Source organism: Coturnix japonica, chromosome 8, assembly GCF_001577835.2.
Source record: "Coturnix japonica isolate 7356 chromosome 8, Coturnix japonica 2.1, whole genome shotgun sequence".
NCBI lineage: Eukaryota > Metazoa > Chordata > Aves > Galliformes > Phasianidae > Coturnix > Coturnix japonica.
In genome coordinates, this window is record NC_029523.1 from 19116444 (window position 1) to 19139682 (window position 23239).

Genomic DNA, 23239 nt, shown 5'->3' on the forward strand with positions numbered 1-23239 from the left:
GCAATAAAGTGCTAACAGAAAGGGACGTGGAAGCTCCTCTTGCTAATTTAGATTTACTTTTACTGGTCCCTCTAATGGACTCTGGCTGCTTCTTGAGGACCTGCTTTCTAGTCCTAATTGCTTTCCCTGTGAAACAAATCCCCCTTGTGCATGAAGAAGCTTTAATGGCCCTGAGCAGCTTCAGGTGGGACCCCATCCACCCAGACTCCTTCTGCACATTGGTCTGGGGGTTCTATTTAAGGTCTGGCCCTGGTGCTCCAGCTGGACTTCTATTTTTCTCTTTTTGGAATGATTTTCTTTCTAATTTTGTTTCTGACCTGTTCCCTTGATGCTACTTGGACTTATGTTGTGAGTAGCTTGCCCCTGATCCTGCTGGGGCTCCCTGGGTGTATGCTGGGCCTGATTGATCACCTTGCCTCTGCTGGAACTGTCAATGGACCTGCTATTCCTCCTCTACTCAACTTGTCCAGCTCAGCTCTTGCTGTTCCTTGATACATAACCTGTTTGTTTTCAGTTGAATTGTGATGTGCAAATACATAGGTGTAAGTGCTAGCTTGAGCGTTTACTGAAGGAATCAAATGCCCTTTCACTTCCCCTATTTGGATTCTTCCTATCCCATTGCCTGAATCTAAGCCCCTCTACTGGGCCCTGCCTATAGCAGGGGGTTAGAACTGGATGGGCTTTAAGGTCCCTTCCAACCAAGTTATTCTATGACATGATTGCAACCTGTTTTCTGACTTAGGGATCAATTTGCTGTGGATTTGCTTATGACCCCTGGAATGGCAGGAGGAAGCTCCTGCCTGACTCCAGAAGGATTTGTTTTACTACTGTCAGTTTCTCTTTACATATCTCTGAGTCCTGCTGCCTATAATAGGAACTGGCCAAGGGGAAGATGTCCTGATCCAGCAGCAGAGCACACGTTCCTCCCCAAAGTCCTTGCCTTTCTTTTGTGTCTATTTCTGTCCTGCAGTGTCCTTTGATCTCTACTTCTAGAGGATGCTGCAGCTCCTTTGCTCTCCCTTTCTTCTTGATGTTAAGTAGCTCAAGTGAGGAGGGGGTGGGGAGGAAGGGTGAACAGAAAGGTTAAACCAGTGACCCTCAAATAGGGAGGAACTCACTCCCTATCCATACTGGGGTGTGCATTGTTTTGACAGTTGGATTCAGGTTATGTCTCTTCCTCCTATTAGATGTTGTGTTGTGGATGATTCTGCACAGCTTCACTCTGGTGCCTGTCTCATAAGGTCCTTCTTAGCTCCTAGCTGCAGCGTGACAGCAGAGGCTGAGCACTGAGTCACCATGTCCTGGCCCTTTCTGCTGATGTTTGCCTCTAATATGGGAAGAGGGATTCCATCCAAAGCACTGCTCCTGTACACAAACCTAGCTCTAGGCAGGCTCAGGAGGCTATAAGAGCGCTATAAGGCAGGCTCTCTGCATCTCTATTTGCAGCCAGTTGAGTTTGCTGCTGACAGGCTCTCTGGTCTGAGCCTCCTCTCTGATTTTCCTTTTGGTCCCCCCTGCTGGGGGTGCTTCCCAGTGCCTCCCCAGCTCACTCTATAATCAGATCAACTCCCCGCAGAGATCTGCAGAGGGACACTCATTCTCGATGTCTAACTGATTGGGTTTGTTTCAACACAGGCTGATTGTGAAGAGTTTTTGTCAGGACTGTGTGGTGGCTCTGCCTTTGGAAATGGAGATGCCCTGCTATTTCAGCAGTTAATCATAGCCTAGTGCTGATGAGCTCTGGCTGGGCTTTGCACAGAGGTTTCTCTTTGGAGGTTTTTTCAGGTGATGGATTCCTCTTCTGTTTGAAGTAGACTGCAAGAGGAAACCAGCAGCTAAGTATCTGTGGTCAGGCTCTTCCTCTGGGACAATGTACCCTTGGGGTGACATACTGTTGTCTTGGTTTGCATTTTTAAATGATTCGGGTTTGGATTGGAATGGATTACTTTCATGATCCTGGCTCTGGCTTCCTCAGGGCCCCCACCAGTTTGTCACTGGTTTCTTTCATCTAGCTGCATCCCAAATCTGGTCCTCCTTAGCTCCAGGAAGATGGACTTACTATTGTTGGAAGTGTTCAAGAACAGTGGAGATATGGCACTGAGGGACACAGTTAGCGGGCATGGTGGGGGGTTGTTTGGTCTAATGATCTTGGAGGTCTTTTCCAAACGTAATGATTCCATGAATCTACTAGGTGGCCAAACCTCACTTTAGATGCATGTGTCTCTTTGCAATACTTATTTAGTGGACTTTCTCACCCTCCAGAAGACAGAAAAGCTTCAAGTACTGCAGAAATTCAGTTTTCTAAAGAGCAGAATGTGTTCGTCACAACACTGTACTCTGCACTCAGACTCCAGCCAGATGTATTCCCCTGTTGGGCTTTTCTATTGTTTAAGCCAATAGAGCCCAGGCCTTCTCCCAGCGAGCTCAATCTCTTATCTGTTGTTTCTATAGCAACCTCTTAGCCTAAAAGAGGCTGAAATCCCTTTGTAAACACAGCTTGAGGATATGCCCACAAACCCAAGTGGGAAGGAGGACAGCAGGTGCCCTAATGCTCAGAGGGGCACCCAGTGGACAGCCAGGAGTCCTCCTGCACTACTTGGGCTTTGCAGGATGATTTGAGAGGCTGATTTCTGCCAGCCCAGCTGGTGTTTTAATAGAGATTCTGCTGCTCTGCAGAGCCAGAAGACTTGTGCCTGCAGGTGGCTGTGGCTTCAGGTCACCACTGCTTCAGTCTTCTTACTTCCCTGGCATTCTGTTGGCAGCCTTGCATCCAAAGAAGCCTTGATCCAGCATCCCTGGATAACAATGAAGGCATTCCCTTGAGTGTAATGACATGGATCATGTACGAACAAGTCCGCATCTGCTTTCTCTGCAAGACTGTGAATGATAGGATGGCCTTAAAGCCCATCCTGTACCAAACCCCTGCCATGGGCTGTGTGCCCCTGCAGGTCAGGCTGCACAGGTCTCCATCCAAACTGATCATGGGAACCTCCAGGGACAGGGCACCCACAGTGAAGTATGACAGTGAACTCTGATATGGCCACATATTTATTGTGGTCCATAAATACTTGGAGCTCTCTCAGTTAAATCCAGCATGGGCTAGAATTGTTCTGAATGCAGCTTAGTGACAACACAACCATTCCATAGGGATCCTGATAACCTTTTTCTGGATGACACTGAGTCACTAGTGCACGCTGGATGCATTTAATATTTATTATTCTTTGTTTTGATGATGGTAGTGCATGCTGGCCATATGGACAGCTGCTCATAGACAAGTCTGCTTTCAGGAACATAGAAATCTCACCTCTTTGGCCATGTATACCCAGTGCCAACTGATGTTTATAGGCTCCTCAGAGGATTTTGGGGATCTAACTACACAGTTATTTTTCTGTACTTACCTGTGGATGCTGACACAAACTCAGAGGAAATCTCACTGTGAAGAACATACAAAAGTTGTGCTGAAATTATTTCCTGTGTGATCCAGGAAACTGTCACCTTCAGCCTCTTCTTGGTTCAGTAGGTCCTGATAAACTTGCAGACAGTGTTCTTTCAGGTGTGTGTGCTTTCTGAGGATGTAGGAGTTCTTTTAGTTAGTGGTTAGGTAGTGTGCTACTGATCCCCTTGGTGGGGCTGGTTGGCTTAGGAGAGCACAGCCCCTGGTGTAGGAACATTAAACAATTGGCAGGAAATTATGCTGATTACTCATGTATTAATTGGAAGAAAGAAAAGCTCTGGAGGAGGCTCAGACTGCTAATTTCCCTCCTGACACAGGCATGGAATGGTCTCCAAGCAAAATCAACTCCCTGGGGAGCTTTTCTTTGGCATAGCTGTGACTACTGCGATAACAAACCCAGGGAACTCATCCTGTCACCAGTTAGGCAGGGTGATGTGACAGTGTCTTGCATGCCTATGTTTCACCTTCTGTCCCAAGGTGATGCCTGGGTTGTTCAGAGCTGCTTTCATGGCTCCTGGGGTCAGCCCTGGGAAAACACCTCCTCCCCCAAAGCTCTCAGACCCCTTCCTCTGGGCTGGAAGCCCACCAAGAGCCATTTCTTCTGCAGGTGGAGAGCTTGTCCTGGTGTTAGGCTGAAGCATTTCATTTCCAAGGCAGAGCTGACTATGGGGAGCTTTGCTTCCTGGTGAGATCTCTGCCAGCTGTGAGATGTGGAAGGGAAGCAAGGTGGAGGAGATGCAGTGGTTGCTGGGAGATGGGGAACAGCAATAGCTGAGTTCCCCCCCCTGTTTCTTCTCACAAGCTGTCTGTACTTGTGAAAAATGGACTCTGAATCCAATGCACAGGAGGTGGAGGTGTGAAAATCCCAACCTTGGTGATGCTGGAAGTGTGACTGCTGTGGTGACTTCATTTATTTTGCTGCTTTGCTTTAAGGATTTGATGCTGTCCAGTGCAAACACTGGCCAGAAGTTAAGTCCAGTTCTGAGCCTTTTTGGTGTAGATTGATTTTTGAGATCCTACTTCTTTTCTTGATGCCTGTCTGAGCAGTCTGGTGCTGGGCCATGCCCCACCCTGGGGGTGATGTGAGTGTTTGGATTCTTACCAGAAGGAAATGTCAATCTGTGCACACCACTGTTTTGCCACAGCAAACAGCAGTTTGATATGGGCCAGGGATTAAATTGCTGAACAGGGTGAAATCATCGCTTCCTGCTGCCAGCAAGGGGAAAAAAGGCTAATTCATGGCAGTAATAACAAATGACAAATTCCCTGCTGTCCCACTGTGCTGGCAAGTGACATCCCTGGTGAAGGAGATGGATGGCCCTGACCTTCCCAGAGCAGAGCTACCCTGCTTCCCTGAGCAGCCCATGAGAACACCAGCACTTCTTGGAGGGGGGGAACTAACAGAATAGTACACAAGGATGGAATTAAAGACTTCCAGTGCTAGTGCCCAGTCAGGTCTTTCTGGGAATGGTGGTGTTAGCAATGAGGCTGAGTTGTGTGTGAGGCTTGAGGAAATGCCTTGAAAACAGTTGAGTACAGGGTTCCTGGGCAGGAGATGTGGGTTAGGGTCATTCCCTTGTTGGGGCTCTGTCCTATTCCACTGTTCCAGAAGCACACAAACAGTGTTCTGGCACCTTCCACCTTCAGAGACATTTGGGTTGAAAGCAGCTGACCAGTTCCCAAGCAGAGTGTGAAATGAATGACACACAGGCAGTTACATGTGGTGTGCTGTTGTTTCTCTAGAAAACCTGGTTGATAATAGTAATAAACCCAGCAGCTTTATGGCCCTGGTGATGTATCAGCATGCTGTCACACTCTGATGGCAAAACACTTCAATCCAAGCAAGCAGAAAGTGATGGGCCTGCAGAGAGACATATGTTCCTGCTCTATTATTTTTATTGTTGTTAATGGCAGGGTTTTTGAAAACCCTTCATTTCCTGATCACACCTGTAAGTGACAAGAGCCAGTCCCATAAGATGCGAGGGCAGGGAGGATCGTACAATGACAGAATGGAATGGGTTGAAAAGGACCTTAAAGCCCATCCGTTTCCAACCCTTGCTGTGGTTGGTTCACTCCATCTCCAGCCAAGACCCAGCTCAGAAATCCTCAGACACTGCCACATCTGAGCCCTTTGGAGAGATCAGGAGCAGCCTGTAGCTTCTGTGCACAGACCTGTGGCATGACAGCTGCTGTTTGTAAGCATTAGAGGAAAGTGTCATCCTGTAATGGCAGCAGAGTGTACCTGGGCTAATGATGAATTGCAAATTACTGGTGTGTTTTGTAACAGGGCAGCTTCTCCCTCTTCTCTCTGTTCCATCTCTTCTGGAGAGCAAAATGAACTGTACTAAGGGCTCAAGCAGATGAGCCCGTCTGCTCGGGGACCTCTGTAAATGGCACCCCTATAATCCTGGGAGAAGGGGAGTGGAGATGCATGTGGATCTGCTCTTCATTTCCCTAACCAAAAAGAGAAGCAAAGTGAGGAGGGCTGGAGACAGAGTTCAGGAGAGAGCTTTGTGCGTGGGTGGAAGCGCTGACAAGCAGGAAACCTCCTGTCTAATAGAAAATGCAACGTGATGGATGTGTGCAGTGCAGGAGAGAGATGGAGCTTCAATGCCTGGCAGTCCAATGAGGGGGAGACGATGAGGACTAGAGGACTCTCATCTTTGCAGTTCTTGTATGCATGTGAAAACAGGGCATGACTGGGGGCCTAGAGCCAGGCTGGTGCTGGAGTGAGCTAAGCTGGCTACTGTAGGTAAGGGAGATGGCCCAGTATCCCCCAGCAGTGCTTCCCTCCCACCATGGTAACCTTAGGAAGCTCCCTCTGCGATGTGCTGGTGTCAGTGTTCCTGTCCTGTTGCAGTTCATCCCGATCTGTACTCAGCCCTGGGCCAGACCTGAGTCAAGCACTCAGCACGGTGTGTGTGACCTCTCCAGTCTTTCACCAGTCCAAGTCCAGCATTTGGCTCCAGGTTCCCCCTGGTCAGCATGAAAATAGGGCATCCTTTGTTCTGTAAAATGCTTAGAGCACCATTGGGAAGTGCTGAAGGAAGAAAGAAACTAGCTCTGCCTGAATGGAGGGAGGGTAAAAGGGAGCAAACTGAAAAGATCCATCCCTGCAAATCCATGGGCTAGGCTGGTTTCGGTGATCAAAGATGACATCAGAGCAGTGCTGGGAGAGGAGCAGTTTTAAATAAGTGGGTTTCATTTTAATTGTGTCTCTCTAAAGCCAGTGTGGCTGCTGTGGGAGGAAGCCTTGATGCCAGAGCCTGACTGATAGGATGATGAAGGAAGAAAAGGACAGCCATGCCCCAAGAGCAAGTAAGGAGGCTGATGTAGAGCTGTCCCATCCATGGGCGTGCAGGCTGGAGGTGGCATTCTTTGGGGGGGGAGGGGGAAAAGGCAAAGTGGGAACCATGGGGACCAGACACTGAGGTGTCCACATCTAAGTGTGGGGTTTGTAGGGGATGTTTGGTGTCAAATTGTCTGTAAGTGATGGATATGAGGGGAGACAGGAGTGATGAGACTTCCTTGTGCTGCCTTCCTTGCATCCCTTAGGCTGGGACCCACCACCCTGCACAGGACTTGGGTGCACCAGGCTGGAGGAAGGAGGGATGCTGCATCCCCCTGGTACATTGGCCCATAGATGGGATGCTGGTGGAGATGTCTGCTCAGGCAGGAGGTGGCTGTGTCCTGATGCCAGGGACAGTTGCATAAGCCATACACCCTCCTCCAGCTCCCGCATAGGCATTCATGCTGCACAGCCCCTATTATTGGGCTTGCAAATGACACTAATTTCCCTTCCCAAACCCTCCCTATAATTTAGCAGCAATGTCCTGTACTCAGATATTATTAGCTGTCTTACGTGAATGGTTGCCCTCTTTCTGTTAGTATGGGGAGATAATGAATTTGATAGGGACAGCAGCCCCGGACCAAACGCCTCTGTCTTTATTTTTTAATTGACTGGGCTGGCTGGAGTGGGAATGGCATTACACAGGCTCTATTTCCTCCTCAGCTGTCACCATCAGCTCAGAGGGGTTCCCCAGCTCCCTGCATTGCAGGAGCAGGGTGTTGCAGGGAGCAGGCTGTAAAGGCAGCTGACAAAGGGCTGTTTGAGATCTAGGTAGCCGTGATGTTTGCGGACCTGTCATTCCTCAGGGCTCAGAGCCACCCAGATCTTTTGTTACACCCCATTCCTTTAAGGTTATGTTGTTCTGAGCTGAATATAAGGTGACCTTGGACTTGAAGAATACTGCACACCCCAACCAGTATGTGTTTTGTCAAGAGCAGAAAGAAAAATGAATGGTGTGCAAATACATGGACCTGCCCCAGACTTTGTTCTGTGAGCAGCCCAGCCCATACCATTCTGTCTTCCTCTATGAGTCTTATCACCCAACAAAGGCACCATTTCCAGCCCAGCACAGGATGTCATACGGGAGATTCCTGCTTGCTCCAAAACCATTCAGCAAGGCTTGGCTTCCAGTTCCTTGGGCTCCCTGCCATAGTTCAAATATATCCCAGTAACCATGTGCAGATGGTGTCCCTGCTTTCTAGCTGACACTTGTGCTTGCCACAATGGGCACAAAGGTGGAATTGTGAGTGTTCCTCTCCAATGGGGAGTGGTCACTGGGATGCTTCTCGAATCCATGATAATGAAGAAAACCTCCAGCCAGCAGGTGAGAGAACCATAGAATAATTAAGGTTGGAAAAGACCTCCAAGATCATTCAGTCCAACTATCAACACATCACCACCACATCCCTCAGTGCTGCATCTATGGTTCTTTGTGTGGGCAAGTGCAGGACTGAGCTGAGGGGCTCAGGAGTGAGAGCAAAGCTGCAAGGTTCTGGATGAGACCCCTTGGTAAGAGCTGGAGAATGCTGCTGGAAACATGGTGCCATGTATCCCAGGCACCAGAGGGAGAATGTTTTCTTTCTCCCACGTAGTCACCAGGAGTCTCTTACTGGTGCTCAACAAAGGACTGATGCTCCCATTTTGTTTATTTTCTGTGCTTGCTTTTACTCTTGGCATCAGTCTGTACAGAAAGACTGAGGAGATCGTCTTGTGTTGACCCTTCCCTCCCTGATTACCAGCCTTCCCCTGAGCAGGTGCTCAGCTCCCCAGCAGGGATCACAGATGTTGGCTTTTTCTCAGCTCAGTTTCTGCAGAAGTGTAGAAATCCTGCTGGTAATTAAAGCTGAAACCTTGGCTTTGCTACAAGCCACCTTCGCTGGCTACCCAGGAACATAATCTGAAGCTTAGCAAAGGCTGCATTAATATAAAAGCTGAAGGGCCATGGGGCTGGGCTCAGTGAGAAAGGGGGGGACCTCCAGTTAGACTGAATTAGAGCAGCTCATGCTGCTGTCTCTTCTAGCTTTGATTCACTTCTACTGGGAATTCACCCAGCTGGGCCCCACTCCTCTCTCTATCACCCTGGGCTGCTCTACCAGCTGGCTTCAAAGTGCCAGAGTTTGGCAGAGAGCTCTTTGAAACACCCTGCGTTCACTGAGATTGCAGAAATAAAAGGAGGGGAAGAAAGAAAGCTAAGAGAAGAAAAACTGTGGGTTTTTGGGAATGCCTGGTGGGCACGACCCATGCCAGCTCTGTGCTGGATTGCAGCACATGTGCTGGAGGCTTTGGGATGATGTGCCCACCTGCTCTTGGAAGCGTTCAGGCTGGGAGAGGGCATGGAGAGGGAAGCCCTGGTGACTCCAGGGCTGGAGAGGCCATCCAAGCTGGAGGCTTTGTTTATCCCATTTATGCTCTGCTAAGGCCAGTCATTTGAGACCAGCTAGAGTATCTCTTCCAGCATAAATGCAAACAATAGCATCTGCCTGTGATCTGAAACCATCAGAAACTGGAGACCCTGCTGCTCTGCTGGGCAGCTTGCTCACATTTGTGTTTCTCTGACTTTCAATGCAGCCCTGACAGCTCTTTCTCTGCTGGACTCAGGGAAGGTAGAGACTGACAACTGTGCCTGCGGCAGGGTGTTAGAACTAGACATCTTTGATGTCTCTTCCAACAAAAGCCATTCTCTGATTCAAGGTATCTGCATGGGACATGCAGGTCCCCTCACTTTGCTTATCGGGGTGACTATTTGGGTACAGGAGCTGGATGAAGATGAGGAACAGCAAGCAGGTGACTGTGATGCCTGGGGGAACCTCCCTGCGCTATCAAAGCTGTTGATCTCTATATTGTCTGTCTAGAAGGATGTGGTAGTGGTGACAGCTCATCAGTCCTGGCCAAGATCCTTGGATTAGCACCAGTTCCCCCATCTCTTGGTGTATTAAGAAACCTTCAAAACAAACAAATGAGCTATTGGAGGAGTTGAGCTCACGTTAGTGATTATCACTGCTCTGATCAGTGACACTCTGTAATTGCATTGTCTTTTCTGGAGATGATGAGCTGCTCTTTATCGCTACTGAGATAAACGTCCTGCGAACAGGACACTGTCACTGCAGAAGGTGGAAGTGGCCACTGGGCAAACAAAGTTGGCAGGTGAGGTGTTGTTACAGATCCTATTTGAGAGAACAAAGCTCCCAGTATGGGGTGGCCTGTGGGCAGAGACAAGCAGAAACGTGCCACATTCAACCCATGTTTTTCCCTTTATTTTTTCCCTTCTGGTAAGAAAAATCTCTCTGACATCCTCCTAATCTCACATCAAATGTATCTTGATTGAGCATAACAAGGAGAAAATGCAAAGTGAATAGCCTGGGGCTGATAGAAAATTTCTGTCTTGCTCTTTCTCAGCAACGTGGTTCTCCTACCCTGCCCAGCACTGAGCTATACACTTAGGTAAGAGATGGTGTCAGCTCTGCTCTGCCCACAGTGCATATGGACAGCCCTGCGGTCTCTACTCTCTGCCGGTCAGGAGGAGATGACTGCTCTCCCAGTTTGCAGCCAGAGCGTTGCAGGCGCTGGAGGCCAATTACCTGACACGTCGAGCAATTTGGGAGTGATTTCACGCTTCCTGGGTGTACCAAAGCTGTGCTCGGAGAGCCCATCCTTTCAGAGCACAAATGCTAAACATCAAACAGGACTTAAGTTTTCAGTGTTTAATTTCCCATTTAGCTAAGGCAATTAAAAGCATCACCATGTAACACGGCTGATTTTCGTCTGCATTTTTATTTGCTTGTGTCCTTAAAGAGAGTGGCTGAGAAGCAATCGTATCTATCCCGCAGCATGTTCTACTGCAGCATGAACAACCTGTCTGCTTGCTGCACCAAGGACATCTGAATGTCTCCTTGCACAGCCCTGAGAGTCCCAGCTCTCAGAATATTCCCTAGCCTACTTGGAGAAGCACATTGCAGGCACATGACCGTATGAGAGGACTGTTCTGGTGCTGATGAGGCTAATAGTTCATGGAAATGAATGGCTGATGAGAGGAAATGGCCTCAGGTTGCACTAGGGCAGGTCCAGGTTGTGCATTAGAAATAATTTCTTCTCCTCAAGAGTGGTGATGCACTGGTACAGGCTGACCAGGGAAGTGGTGGGGTCACCGTGCCTGGAGGTGTTCAGGAACTGTGAGGATGTGGCACTGAGGGACGTGGTTAATGGGAATGGGATGGGGGTTGGTCTGGATGATCTTAGAAGTCCTTTTCAACCATTATGACTCTACAAAAATGAATGCTATGTGCAATCGCTAATTGGGCAGTATTGTAGAGAAGACAGAGCCAGGCTGTTCTTGGAGATGCCAAATGAAAGGAAGAGAACAATGGACGCAAGCTGTGACAAGTTTCCAGTTAAAAGTTAGGGAAAAAATCACCCTGAGAATGGTCAGACGATGGCACAGGGATCCAGGGAGGTGGGGGAGTCTCGAAATAAGAACTTGGCTGGATGAAGTCCTGTGCAGCCTAACCTGAGAGGTCTTGCTTTGAGGGTTGTTGGATCAGAGACTTGCTGAGACTTGCAGCTGCATCATTCCATTTGCTCCCCAGCAGCCGATGGGTTTTTAACCAAGTAATTAATGGTTGGCTTCACTCATACCTGAGATCCTACCAGTGAGGCAGAGATAAGGTAATAGCAACACAGCGGGTTCTCTGCTATTATTCTGGCTATGAATTAATCGCAGGCGCTACAGCACTACGAATAAGTGCATTGATCATTCGCTACGACAGTAAGAATTTCAGCCAGTTATGCTCTCCTCCCCATAAAAGCTTTGGAGACCGCAGACTTAATGAATACAAACGCAGGCTCTTTCCAGAACACTAATAGCATCCTTTAAAAAGAAATAAAACTACAAAACCAAAGCCCAGCCCTTTTTCTTTTGTTATGCTTGCTAAAAAGCCTCTTGCTGTTATCTGCCCAGTTTTGGGTGCTGCTGATGGAGACACAGCTCTGCAGTTTGCAGGAGGATTCCAGATGTTCCCTGATGTTTGGAAGCAGGTGGAAGCCAACCAGGCTGGTCCAGTGAAGGAGACCTGAAGTGAGAAAATTCAAGATGAACTATTAATTTACCTAGAGCTCATGTTTTGGTTTAGAAAATTAATATTATTAAAATTATTAACGTACGGTTTTTTTTTGTTTTTTTTTTTAAGGCTTTGGGATTTATTTATTATCCACTTATTAAAACAAGACTAATAATCATTGGTCTGTGCATTTAGAACTCTTCCATCTGAAGATTATCTTCTAGTTTGCTTGGCTGGGAATTGATGGTCTTGTTTTCAGATGGAAACTCTGCACATGCTGTTTTGCAAAGTACAGTAAGGAAAATTTCCATACGTCCCTAATGACTCAGGCAGGACTGTTCATGCCACCCGGACAAATACAGGAAGCAGCTGTCACAACCAACGTACCTTTCAAGAGCTGACAAATCTTTCCTTGGAAATCCAAACATTGACTTTAGTCGCACCCCCAAATTATTTCACTCCCAGAGTGGCTCAAGCAATGTGTTTCCTTTAGATACTCAGATGTTTTATTTTCTTTTTCACTCGTTAACCTTCACTTGAACCGACATTGTGTAAATTAAATTGATTCAATTAAAAAGATTAAATGTTTAAATTAAATATTGATGTACAAGGCTGGATTATTTTATTTTTAGAATCATATTAAAAAAAAAGAATGTGGGCTGAATCAGAATGTTTTTCCATGTGTTTTTCTGTTTGAGTCAGGATATCTGCCTTTAGTTGGCTTTGGCAAACATTCTGCAGGGTGACCCAATTTCAGCCTACTTTTCCCACCCATGGAACCTCACTGCACCAGGGAAGGTTTGGGTTGTGTGTTAGGAAAAAATTAATCTCAGGAAGAGCAGTGCTGCAGTGGCACAGCTGTCCATGGAGGTGGTGGGATCAATGTCCCTGGAGGTGTCCAAGAACTGTGGAGATGTGGCACTGAGTGACATGGTCAGTGGGCATGGTGGTGGTGGGTTTGGACTGGACTGGATGATCCTAGAGGTCTTTTTCACCCTTTGTGATCCTATGATTCTGACAGCCCATAGAGCATATGAATGAATGAATGAAGACAGGTTCAGTTGCTGTAGAATTTATCCAATTGCTAGTAAGCGCCCATCACTGCTATGAAACTATTGCCACATCTTAACAATGGCTTTAACTTGATGCTGAATAAACTATCTTATTTGCCAGAAGTGCAATCCAGGATATTCTTTCACATGCAAGTGATAAATATTTAAATACCTGTTTCACCAGGAAACAACCTCAGAGCCAAAAAGGGCCTGCTTGGTTTATTTGTTAGAACTTTTCCTTAACTGAACGCAGCTGTACAAAGAAAAAGGAGAAAACGTGGCAGTAAGAGGTAGTTGTGTGGTCATTGCTGGAGGATCCAGGCATAGAAACTCTTTATCATCAAACAGGAGGAATTCAGATGAGAAACATAGAAATTAGGGGTTGTGCTTTCTGTCTCTTCTTCCAGAGAGGCACCCAGAGGCACTGAGAACCATTCTCCTTGAGACTGCTCTTCTCATTTATCTCTCTCTCTGCTAAAGATATGTGCCTTATGTCTTATTTGCATTTGTCTGACTTCATCTCTCAGCCATTGGTTCTTGTTATGGCTTTCTCTGATAGATTAAAAAGCTCTTTAGAAACTGGTGTTTTCTTCCGCTGACGACTCTTATGCACTGTAATCAAATCACCTCTTGACCTCCTTTCTGATAAGCTAAATAGACACTTTCCTTTGCTCTGAGATTATTTGTAAGTTCTTTCCCGCAGCACTCAGCCTAGGAAGCAGCAGGGATGAAGGGGGAAATGGGTACTTAAAGAAATTGGAAGAGTTATTTCATGGCTGAGGCTTTGGCTGAGGGTTTGATCTCACTGCTGGGGCTGTGCACTTCAAGAACACCGTGTCTTCCTCTCTTCTCCACCATTCACTACTCTACCCCCCTTGCTGACCTGAATCCCTTCTTGGGCCACAACAGCAGCATCCTTGCTTCAGAGCTATCCTCCATAGGCGTCTTCTTCCCTCCTTCAGACTCTTTCTTTGCAGCAGCTCTCCCAGGATGACCAAGCATCATCTCTGCAGCATAACAATAGTTGTTGGGATGTAGAAGACTCTTCTTTCCCCAGCCAGATGTTATATCATCCTTTAGTTTCTAGCTTGTTATAAGAGACTCCTCTACTGCTCCCATAGCATCTGTGTTTTTTTCAGCAATGAAGGAAGCAGCCCCAGTCTTGAAGCAGTCCCTCAGTCTGCCACACTTGGAATGGCTCCACTGCTTTTCCCCACAGCTCAGAGGCATTCAAAAGGTATTTAATTAAACCCACATCAGAAAGCTGTTAGCAAGTGTTCTCCAATTAGCAAGGTGGAGAGCACTGCATGTCACGGGGGGAAATGAGCAGACATGAAACGTTTTTGTTGCCTGAGCCTTCCTCAGTGTCAGATTAATTGGCACTTTTCTTCCAATTTATGGCAGAGCTCTGGACACAGAGGTCACAGCACCACAGTGCAGTCCCATTCAATTTTCTCATTTCCTCAATCTTTCTTCAAAATATGATCAAAAATTTCCTTAGAATCTGAATTGAGTTTAGCTCCGTCTATTGGAGCAAATAAAGGAGAATCAGTGACACTCCAATTGCTTCTAGGTATTCTTCTAGGATCTCCATTCTACTCTTCCCTAGCTACTCTGTGAGGTGTGGGTCTGTGGCTTGGGTTACAGGGAGCCACATGTCAGACAGAGCCGGCTGAATAACCAAGTACTGCTCCTTGTCTATGCTACATGGGCAACAACACAGCACAGCCAGACATTGTGCTTTGGCCCCATAGGAAGGAGAGGGAAAGAGATGCTCACTCTGGAGGATTCAACAACAAATTTAACAGCTCTTTCCTTTGGCTCTGAGAATTGAAGTCAAAAGCAGACTATGTTTTTATCCTTGGAAATCCTTACAGGAGTGTGCTAGGGGTGCTAACAATCAGCTTCATTTTTTTTTTTCTCCCACATTCAAATGCAGTTACAATTCTAACAACACAGCAAATCTTCCCCTAATAAAGCAGGTGATCGGGTTTTGTTTATTATTTGCAAACTGCTGAGCAGCACATACAAAGAAGAAGCCCTACCTCAGTGTGAGAGCCAGCGATGGGGACACGCTGCTATGACAACAACATGAGGCTGAATCATCCAGACAGACAAGACACACATAATTGTGTGATCACCTGTTCCCGCTTGTTCAAAGGAAATTTTATTAGCACCACTGAAAGTACATTAGAGAACAAATCATAAAGCATCCACACATCAGTCAGGGCTATGCTAATCAATGCAAGCACCGCCTGAGCCCACTGCCTTGCTGATTGGACATTCAGCACTTCACAGACTTCAGGACAGCATTTAGAGAAACTTGTGTCTGCATGTGAAAGACCCAGAAAAACTCTAATTCTATTGAATCAAAACATTTATGGACCTGGGGTCTTGTTGAGAATACCAGGATTTTGACTGTGGGTTGTTTGCGGCCAATGGAAGGTCAGGCTAGATCAAGGATGATGGTTAAGGAATAGTCACAACTGATGGCAAACATGTCTTTCTTAGCATAAACAAAAATAACAAATTAAGAAGGGCAAAAGGGAGAGTTGGCCTATCGTGTTACAGATAATTGCAGATATGCAGGGCCTCCCTTCACTTAGCCCTAAGTATAAATCTAGGTGCTGGGTAGGTGCATCCATTTCCAGCGTGTGGGAGAGGTTTCCAGTTGGTTTCCTCACTCCCTCCTTTCTCCTAACATAAGGGCAACAAAACCATGACTCTGATTTCAAGACAGCTTCAAACATCCATTTCTTTCAGTGATGTAATCCCTGTCCTTTCTGAAAATATTCTCGGTTTTGTTCCCCAAGTCTGTCAGACCTTAATTTCATATCTTAAGATTCCAGCAGGTATGAAGCACTCTTCAAGTGGAAAGACATCCTTTGCAATTATTAATCTGGTCAAAATATTCCACAAGACATTTTTTTTCCCAAGCATTTTGTCAGGATTTCAGCAGTCGGTGACAAAAAAGAGCAGCCTCAATAGAGCATTGACAGCATTTGAAGACTTACCAGAAGCAGCAATGGCATTTTCACTTAGAGAGTTTTCCACCAATGCTGCTTTCTGCCCCTGCCTAAATAAATATCCCATTACGAGTTCATCCAGAAGCTGACAGGCAACATTGCAGGCAGCAGCAATAAGATCTGAGATGTTTTCCCCCCACAGATGTTGCATATGCATGAATGTCTCACTGAGAGCATTTCCATCTGCTCCATGAGCATTCTACGAGAGCCATGCTGAGACCTCTCAGTCGAATGCTGTTAAAGGCAGCCCCAGAGTAATCTGAAAACAAGAGGTTCGGATTCACAGACGTGAGACGCTGACGAATGAGCCTGTACTACAAGCCAGGGCTATTCCCTCCAGTGACAGCAAATCATGAAATCAACATCTCTCCTGGCTTTCCTTCGCATGTGGCACCAAGGTTCAGCCAGGTGCAAATACAGAATGACTGGAAGTCAGCTTCAAAAGAAAGGAAAAAGATACCAAACAACAAACCCAAGAGGAAAAACAGTGAAGGATGACAATGGATTTGCAGATTAAAGCAAGATCTCTCAAATGCTGGACATGAGCAGAATAAGTTACTGTGAAGACTGGCTGAATGTCCATGCCTTGGGGTTGGTGGTCAATAGTATGAGGTTTGATTAGAGAACAGTATCTAGCAGTGTGCCCCAGGGTCAATACTGGCCACAGTCATGTTCAACGCCTTTAGAAATGACATGGGTTTTATACCATCAGCAAGTGTGATGATGCTAAGGTTCAGATCTGGCAGCTGTGTTTGTGATCTTCAAGATCAGATGGTGCTATAAGATTTCTGCTGAAGAATGGGTGAAATTTTGATTGCTTTCCCGGTATTTAATTCAACAGAGAACTGGAAAAAAACCTTTACCCTCCTGATTTTGAATCTCCTCAGCATCTAGAGGCTGTACATCCCTCTTCTTGGGACTCAGAGCTCTGCCTCCAGCCAGAAGATCACAGCCTCACTCCATGGCTGCACATGGAAGTCCTGTGGGCACGGCTGTCACCTCTCTGCACTTTCTTAGCTTTACAGATCCTAGTTAGAGAGACAAATTTAAAGCATGAACCTCAGAGGCTCAAGAATGACATAAAAAAGGTAGTCCTATGACCTTGCACAGCTTAAAAACCTATGGGTGCCTTTTAATGGGGTCGCTTTGCCATAGGTGAGGAAACCTCATGCATTAGCCTTTAAACTCAGTTTCCTTCCACAATTTGTCAGCCAGATTTTGTGATTTGGAAAGACCTGACCGAGCTGCAGAGAACAGATCTGCCTCAGATCTCCTCCTTGAACTTTTCCCCCCAGGAAACAGAGCCTGTGAGGATGGAGGTGATGGACACTGTGTGAAGTGTGGGGGTAGCTGTCATTCTACTGTCACATGTTATCAGTCACCTCCTCTCACCAGCAGTGTGACTGAGGAAGGATGGGCTCCTCTCTACCTGTCTCAGTGAATAAAGAGAGGGGAGCACACGCACAGCAGAGAACAAAAATAAACTAACCTGGCTGAAAGCAGACACTGTCACACCTTCAAGGGGAAAATTGATACAGATGCTTTCTTCTGTTTCAGAATCAATTTCAAGCCCATTCCATGAAAGAAATGGCATAAAGGGCATTAGGTCTTGCAACAGAGCCTGCTATCCCTGGGATGATGGATGGAAGATGAGTACAATTACCTGGAAGCTGAGAGCTGGGACACAGCCTTTTTTTGTTCAGCAGGCTCCGGCTGTCCTTCCCCGTCAGCACGAAGATCAAAACAAACTCTGCAGAGACTCTGACAGTGCTGGACTTGTTTCTGCTCCAGCTGTCCTGGAGAACAGAACAAGGAGCAGTGATCACAGCTGCTCAGAAAGGACTGTATGTGCTGTTGTATTGAGGATGCTCAGCAACACAGCATGCAGGGGAACCTCTCAGGCACAGGCAGCTCAGTGCCATGCCCTCTCTCCTCTATGGTGAAGTGTCATGTCCCAAGCTGTAGTCCCATACATGGGCAGCACTCACTGCAGCTGCAGCACAGCATCCCTAAAAATGAGCTGCCACCTCCTAGATGCAGCTTAAGCTGCTGTACCCCAGCCTTTGTCCCAGTGGTGTTGGTGCTAATGGCATCAGCTACAAGCTCTCCACTGGGTTATCGACCAAAAGACCAAAAACATGGGGCTGTGCTTACAGTGGTTGCAAGAGGTGATGTTCAGTTGTCCCCACATCAGCCAAGTGTTGACTAATTCTTTGAACCCAATGCTGTGGAGATGCCTTGCTCATCCCCAAGGCTTGGGAACACCAACACCCCAAAGGGACTTGCAGCACAGGCAGTCAGCCACAGATCCCTAATGCTGTCATCTCATCACTCCCAGACTCAAAGCAAAGGAGAAAACACGAGACCATTTCCTTCACATGCCCTGCAAATGACATTTTGTTTCTCTTGGAGCTGGCACAGACAATGGGGCCATCAAATTCTCACTGGGTAGAGATGCTGAGGTCCTGGTACCACTCACATAACCCCTGCTCAGGAGGCCAGCCATGGGATGGCAGAATGAGGACACACACCCACACTTGTGTGGGGCTTGTGCGATGCCCACAGAGACAGGAGAACCCCACAGCCTGTAAAAGACCTGGATAAAACATCTGTACACCTGCAACCCCTGGACTTAGCTTCTATGGGATGTGGTGATTGCTGGGTTCCTCTCTGGCTGCACATGGCTTTCTGCTCACTCTCCAGCTCTGCTTTCCTTTGGAGGCCAGTTGCAAGAATCAGAAAGTGGCGATCCAGAAGCTGTGACCAACCGTTGTCTGTGGCTTTCCTCAGCCCACAAAAGGACAGACATCCACAGCCAGCTGCAGGATTGACGGGGACCGCTGCATCTCATGCTGTGTGGTGAAACTAATGAAATAGAGCCTTTTTTTTTTCTTCTCACACAAATTGAAATGCTTTGGGAAAACTTCATCCTCTGTCTCGTGGCTGCAGGCAGCTCTCCTGAATAAGCTATTGTCAGGCCTCTGAGACGTGAGTCAGAGCATCTTTAATCTCTGGGCGGGAGCGTTCTCCATCGCTTTCATGCTTTGGAATAAATCTTCAGAGACGTTCCCAAATTAAGCACGATTATTTTCTAATCTCCTTGCACTTCTTCCTCTCCCCATTTTATCAGCCAGGCTCAAACGCATTCAGCATGGCCTACTTCGAAGCAAACTGATTAATGCAATCGCTTCAGGTTTTAGGAGGGATCAGTGCTTACAGCAGGAGAAAGAGCTCCTACTGTTGCTGGCTGCCCTGGCTCTGTACTGGGAGGCTCATAGGGAGCTGACAGCAGGACCTGGCATCTCACAATCATGTGGGTATCCCATGGTTGGGGGCTTGAACTGGACTTTTAAGGTCCCTTCCAACCCAACCCATTGTCAGCTCATTTTTGAGGACTGTATCAAAATAGGACATCAGTTATTGAATGGGGAAGCTCATGGAGCTTGTGGGCAACAGTGGACGCTGACAGTGGAGGGGAATGAGGAGCACAATTAAATGAAAAAAGCCTTGACAGACATAGACTCCCAAAGCCCCTGGTTCCCTTGCTCACTAAAAGCGTCTGTGCCTTTGCCTGTTTGAGCAGTGTCACAAGCAGCCCTGCCAGCTTCTGCCTTTGCAGCCTTGTCCATAGGTCTACAGTCTGCCTTTTTCTCTTGACTGACCAAAGTAGAGGGTGCTCTGGCTGTACTGAGTGTATAAGCCTGACCTGATATATTTTGAAGCTTTGGAATTGCTATGCTTTCTAATTACTTCTTCCCACCTGCTCAAAAGAGCACCTTTTGCTTTCAGATTAACTTCTTGCTGTCTCTTTGAACTTGTGCCTTTGTACTGCAAGCACCCTAGGTTTTGTGAGATCAAGGCAGGCTTGGTTAAAGCAAAAAGCAAATAGTGATTGAGTTTTGTTTTGAGTTTTTTTTATCTCTTTTCTACAGGAACGTGCCGAGTTTGCTGATTAGACCTTTTGTGGCAGCATCAGTTGACTCAGGGTCCTTGTGCCTTCAAAGCAGACTCTCTAAGACAAATAAGGATGACTTTGTAAAGGAAAATCCTTCTCAGTGTTCAGAGGGGCATCAGAACTACCCAGAACATGCGTGTATCTAGGCATGAATTTAGTCATGGAACCTGCACCCTCTTTATAGCTTAGAGCAATGAGAAAGGGGTTGTCATGAGCTTTACACAGCACCATGCACACAGGGGAATCTGACACACTTGGCTTCTTCTCTTCTAAGGTTAAAATCCTGCTGTGTGGGAACTACTAGGTCATGGCCTGAACCACTGATTGAGCGCCTGGAGAAAAGACCCCATCAGCCCTGGAAGCACAGGTGAAGGCAGTTCACCTGTGTGACCAGGAGCCAGGCTTCACCCCCCTTAGACCTCATTTTAAGGGCTGATGCCACTAAGAGTGGATCTCTCATTGGAAATCCTTCCTTTGCATTGTTTGTCTGTGAGCTTGCATCTTCAGGTATGGGTGAGCAATTTTCTTTATTCATTTAGTCATAGTCATACAGATATGTTATGCATATCTGGGACTGATTCTGCTGCCTTTACAACTGCTCATCTAATTAAGACAGTACACAAACCTGCCAGTGGTCTCCTCAGTGACAGTTGCTGCCTTATGGAAATGTGGACATTGGGTTGGTAATTAGAAATTATGCCATGAAAGAGGTTCAGGGGTCACCTCCATCCAAAGTTTGGCCCTAGATGCAGAGTGCATTGCCCTAAAAACTGCAAAAATTGGATGCCCTCCCTGCCCGGATGGGATTATTTTTCCTGTTGGCGAGGTTTTCCTTAATTTCTAACTCATATTTCATGGTTACAACTGAAATCTGCCACTGCTTTTCCTACTCATAGTGATGAAGGGGAAGTCCTTTTTCACAAGGACTTTCTGCAGATTTGCTGATTGCTTTCATATTTCCCCTTTTCTAAGACTAAACAATCATGTAATTTCCCAGTTTATTTCTATATTTCTCAGTGCTTTTTGCCTTCTAAAACTGGATATTCAGAAGCAGACACAGTATTGCAGCTGTGTGGAGGAGGACTATGTCTTAGTGCATCTGAGGTCTCATGGTGTAACACAGGACATAGCAGAGTTCTTCAGCAGCTGCACGCAGGGTGTCTCAAGCTGTTCATTGCTGAAAAAGCCCTGAGTGCAAATTCCTTCCACGCTACAAATCAGCTCCTTACTCCTGCTTGCACATAAGCTTGTTTCAGCATTGCTCAGAGCAAGCTGCAAAGCCCTGCCATGAAGCAGAACAACTCGCATGGGACTCAGCCAGGTTGAACTTGTGCATCCCACAGAGTAATTCTAGAGGCTAGGTTCTGCTTGGAAGATGGGATGTTTAATGTGACTGTCAACGGGAGGTGCTTCGTGCCAGCAGAGTTTTTCTCTTTTTTCCCTAGCTGCTTATTTACTCCAGTACCTCTGTGAAAAATCAGTGTGAGCAGCCAAAGGATTTAAAAGTTATTAGGAAGGAAAAGAGGAGAAAAAAAAATGGCATAATTCTGCTTCCTTCAGAAATGAAGCTTGAAAAAGATAAAAGGTATTTGCCTCAACTCTCTGCAGGCTCCACCTCGGCAGCTGGCTGGAGAGGCTTTGGGAAAAGCCTGAAGCTCTTAGCATCAGTAAGAGCTGCCGCTGGGACAGCAGAGCCATCTCACTGTAATGTGCTCTTCTTCCTGGCAGCTCCAATCTCCTTCTAGCAGTTTTTGGAGCTGAAGATCCCCTGGTAGTTTCATCCACTCCCTGCGCAAGGTAAACCAGATGGCACGTGGCAAGTGATTGCCCACACATGTCAGGCAGATTTCTTGCTTGGCAGGCTATGGCTGTGCAGTTCTGCCTTTTTGTTTTACTGCTTACTATCAATAAGCAATCCCTGTGCCTTCAGAAATGCAACTGTTAACATTGAAAGGAGGAAAACCAAACAAGGGTGAGAAACCAGGTATGACAGTTTTGGAGTACAGCTTAAGTGCTGCCCTGTGTCGATCCTTAGAGATCCTCAAAGCTCAGTCAGGCAAAGCCCAGTGCAAACTTAACTTCTGACAATGGCAGTGTTATGAGCATGGGGCTGGACCAGAGGGTTCCAGAGGTCCCTCCTCACTCAGGTCCCAGACGAGTCTGTGATTGCAGGCACTATTTTCTGGTCCTGAGGTCTCCACCTCCAGAAGGAGGAAAACTCACCTTCTAAATTCTGCATTATCCAGGCAGCCAAAATCATAAAGCAAGGAGTCAAAAAATGATAATAATAAAAAAACACCCAATCCCTTTCACCAAGGTTGGGGAGGCTGTTGTGCTTGTCAGATGTTTCATTTTTTATGACATTTTTGCTGATTTTTTTTCTTCTTGAAAATGTTATTGCTTTTTAGCTTGGCTGAAAAGCTGCTTTCAGAGAGGAGAAATTCTCAGTAGCCATCATGTTAAACGCTTTCTATTTGTTGCTGTGGTCTGTTTGTTTTTAATATATGTGTTTAAAATCACTCATTAGCAGAGTTGAGAATCCCTCATGGTCTGCCTGTTTTGAACCCTGCAAAATGACAACAACAGATATTTCACAAAATAGATTCCCCCCTTTATTTTTTAAGTCCTTCCATTCAGGCTCTAAGCTTTTCAGGGCAGAAATTGCTTCTCTAACAATGTCACTTTACAGCTTCCACTTCATCCAGGTTTTCAATTTGGATGGGAGCTCTAAGTCAGATAATCATTCAAGACCACAATGTCTCCAGTTTAAAGCAAAGCCGATCATTTTAAGTCACAACTCCAAACTAAGACTTTCAGTTTATTAAAGAGCTGAGTTTTTGCAGGCTTTTCTTTTCCCAGTAGATGAGTTTATTTGTGCCTTGATTGTTTTGTAAACTAGTATAGAAAATGTTTTGGTTTTGTTTTTATCCAGGAAGGTGCTGTAAGTTCTCTGCATTTCCTGAATTGCAGTCATCAGATATAGTTATCCCAGTGCCTAACAGATCTGTCATATCTGCCCCTTCCCTTTATGCTTACAAACACTCGTCATGTTGATGAATTTAGATGGTCATTTAAAGGCAAATTGCTTGTCCTACTTTTGGGTTCTTATTGATTGTCATGTAATTAACTGATTCATTTTGTTAATGTAATCCAGAGTGTCTGCAACCCACTTAATCAGGAGAGCCTGATCAGAAGACTAGGGTTTAATTAGCGTGCGCTAATTGCCCCAATGAAATGCTGTTTCCTCCGTCCTGAGCCATTACTTACAGAAGCCAGATTTTTTATTTCTGCTGAGATTTAATCAAGGGGCAGAGAGAATAACATTTTGTCTCTTACTAGGGGAAGGACT

General features: G+C 46.4%; 1 long non-coding RNA gene across 1 annotated transcript; it reads right to left on the reverse strand.

Moving 5' to 3' along the window:
• Positions 1-10978: 10978 nt before the first annotated feature.
• On the reverse strand, positions 10979-18133 carry LOC116653782. Its single transcript, XR_004308227.1, has 3 exons — positions 17599-18133; positions 16799-16963; positions 10979-11869 (listed from the first exon to the last, which is right to left on the reverse strand). It is a non-coding gene; the product is annotated as an uncharacterized LOC116653782 (long non-coding RNA).
• Between the last annotated feature and the right edge of the window lie 5106 nt (positions 18134-23239).